Source organism: Nannobrachium achirus, assembly GCF_963921795.1.
Source record: "Nannobrachium achirus genome assembly, chromosome: 22".
In the NCBI taxonomy this organism is placed as follows: domain Eukaryota; kingdom Metazoa; phylum Chordata; class Actinopteri; order Myctophiformes; family Myctophidae; genus Nannobrachium; species Nannobrachium achirus.
The window spans coordinates 24,789,992-24,793,558 of NC_137829.1; positions in this window are offsets into that span (position 1 = coordinate 24,789,992).

Below are 3,567 nucleotides of genomic sequence, written 5' to 3' on the forward strand. Positions count from 1 at the left end.
AGTTGATGTTGATGTGACATTTTTTCTTCCCCTCTTTCTTTGCACTGTCTTTCTGAGTGACATCTAAGAATGTCTATAGAAGAATGACCGGCTGACATTCAGCATAATACCCCACATTCTGATTCTGCCTCTCTCTCTCTCTTTCAATCTCATGCACGTATGAGCGCACGCACGCACGCACGCACATGCGCGCGCACACACACACACACACACACACACACACACACACACACACACACACACACACACACACACACACACACACACACACACACACACATATTAAAATAACACATACTGTATATATTGTCCTGGCATAGTCATGCATACAGTATGTAGTCAGCCCACAAATGCAAAGCCTAATATCAGGCTTATCAGACGATACAGTATGTAAGGCAGTCAGAGCATTGTGCTGTCCTTGGGTGACATGAATGACACTAGGCAGTAATGGCTACTACATGTAGCTGTCAACAGCAAGAACACTGTTGCCTACAAAGCAGTCAAGCAGACAAGTGTCCCAGATGAGAAATGTTGACCAGGCCATTTTGGCAACAACACATTTATTTGCTTTTTTGTGTAGTTTTCATGTATGAAAGGTTAGTTACTCTTATGTACATGCAAACATTTATGTTTATGCATGTGTCTATATGCTGCAGTGCATCACTATATTAGTAAATATATTGTCAATACCGATCAGAGGCTCAAATAGGTCAGAAGGGACATGCTGGGCTCAAAGCTCATTGGGTAAAATGGTCCAAATGAGCACTGACCATATTGAGAATCAATCGCACACACGTCACTGACAAACTGGCAAAGTAGTCTCAGTTGCACAGAATGCTCTGAACAGTTAGTCAAAAGTTGTGGGTATGTGGTTATGTGCTAATGTATATCAGCTAGGGTGCGTGCATATATGCACAAATATGGACATGCACAAATCAGTGTTGTTAGGCTTTCTGGTTTATGACATGTCAGATGTGACGTCTATTATGGGGACGAGATCAGGAAAAATGGATTATGCCCAAATATGGACATGGAGAGAGAGCCCGATCAGCACAAGAGGGAGGGGGAGGGAGGGAAAGAGAGGGAGAATGAGCCCATATTTCACCCATGCAATAACCTGCCAAATGCTGGGCACCGGGTCCTGAACACACTGATCGATGCGTAGCGAAGCGGTGCATTGTCATCGCAATAACCCTGGTATTGCCAGGTTGTTATAAATCTACTTCCTTTAATATTGTAACGAAATAGTGCAGTGGCCGTTTGGGGCGTAGCCCTACCATCCAGAACACATGCCCAGTTGGAGCAGGTCAGTTCTGGAGAACCACTCATCCGATCAACTTTACACTCAACACTGCAATCCCTTTGGGGTTTCAGCAATACACCCACCAAGTGTGAAGTCGAATGGATGAACGGCTCTCCTGATAAGCGAAGGTCAGACTCAGACAGACACCATAGGCCTACAGATATTCCTTGAATGTATAGATACAAAAAAGTGTTTGAAATAAAAAAATGAATCTAAAATTTGCATTCGACTTAGTGTGTGTGTGTACACTGTAGGCCTTTGTGTTTTGAGATGGTGTCAGGCCATTTAATTCAGTGCAAGAATAACGTATAGTTATGTACAGTAGCAGCATTTCTTCCCATGCCTAACTAAGGTGTACACGGATTGTTTGTTACTCTGAATCATTAGGATCTGTCATTTTGGCTTGTTAAGGTAAAGAATAAGGAGTGCTGCAGCACTTCAGTAAATGGAATTTATTGCTGTCTTCCTCAGGGGCTCATCTGTTTCACAACTTTTTGTTGCATGCTTCACACTCTAATAGCACTCTAAATCCCAAGGACAGCTAAATCCCAACAACAGTAATTCGCTGTAAACTCAAAATCACATACCGTATATAATTGTCTCTTATTTCTTTTATAATAATTTTGGATGTTGCACATCCAAAGCCCATAGGGCTGATATTATGCAGTGTCTCTGGAGAAAATGGAATAAAATAGAATATTTGTTTTCTAAACTGGTGGTGTTCATCAGGTCATTAAACACATTTTCTGTCTGAACAAACAAATCATAATGGTTAAGTCACTGCTTGACCGTGTTTAATCTGAAAGTGTGAACCAATGCCCTGTGTGTAGGCTAGTGTAGGCTACAGCATCTGAATGATCAATTCACTATGCACCGTGCAACATGATTAACTATAACTATATCATTTTTTGCTTGCCCAATCTTGTTGGTAAAATATGTAATATTTGCTTTGATAGCAGTGGATGTGTAAATATAATTTAAAATAAAATGGTGGTCTGGTTCCTAAAGGGTCGAGGTCGCGCAAATTCTTGGCAATCTGGGCAGTGATGTATATCGGACCAGTTACCCTTATATGGAGATCCATTTACTCTATATAGTACATCCCTTTTATGCCCAAGAAATGGAGATCCCTGTCTGAACCAGCCGCACAGATATGGGCTGTCTTTCTCCATATCTGGGCATTCCCATATGAAGTCCTGTAGATATGGGCTTAATATTGATGACATCACAGATCTCCATATATGGGCATGAAAGGGATTCTGTTAGAGTGGTTCCCATGACATCACAACATACAATATATTTTATGCCCATACATGGAGATCCCTATCTGAACCGATCTGGATGACCTTTGCCGCATGTCACTGCCCGTCTCTCCCCCATTTCCTGTCAGTATACTGTCCTATAAATAAAGGCTTAAAAGGGGGAATCTGTGACAGCTGCTGAAAGTTGGGGTCCCATTAACTTTACTATAGGCCTACAGGAAAAAAATAAGAAAAATTAAATAAAAAGATAATAATAATCTGTCTAAGTAGCATGCATGTGAAACTAGGGAGTTTCATGATTCTGAATTCATTGCAAGCATTTGTTTTGCTCGAAAAACGCCCATATTTCTGTCAGACTGCCTCTGAGGATGATTTTTCCCTTTTTCCATGTCATCACAAACCATTTTTTTGTGGGACCGAGCCCAAGGAGTGCTTTTTGTGCAAACAAATGTTTGCAATGGATTCAGAATCATGAAACCCCTCACATGCTAATTTAAGCCGTTTTTCTTTTTTTTCCTTTCCTGTATAGTAAAGTTAGCTGTCACAGATTCCTCTAGGGAAACTGAATTTCAAACTTTGTTAGATGTGTCTAAACACCTTGATTTATTTATTGATTGATTGATTGATTGATTGAAGACTTTATCAGAAGTTTGCATAGGAAAAGGTACAGTTTCATGACGGTACAGTTCACTGGTACAAGGTCAACTAAAAAGAGATCCTAGAAAAGCACTTGGCTTATTTACACAGGAAACCATTGAAGTATTTCATATATCTCATTACAAACACATTGGTGAAGAAATGTAGTCTATTGGTAAGGAATTTAAAGGATTTTTTTTAAATATCCCCTGAAGTAATAAGACTGTAAGAGTAGTGCAGTAGTCTTTCTGTGTGCATGTCTGCGTAATCGCGACGCAGAATGACTTTAGAAAGAGACGACCTTTGAACTTCCTGCGTTCAGTGCGAAAGCCAGCCAATCACAGTGCACGTTGTTGTAGAGTGGCC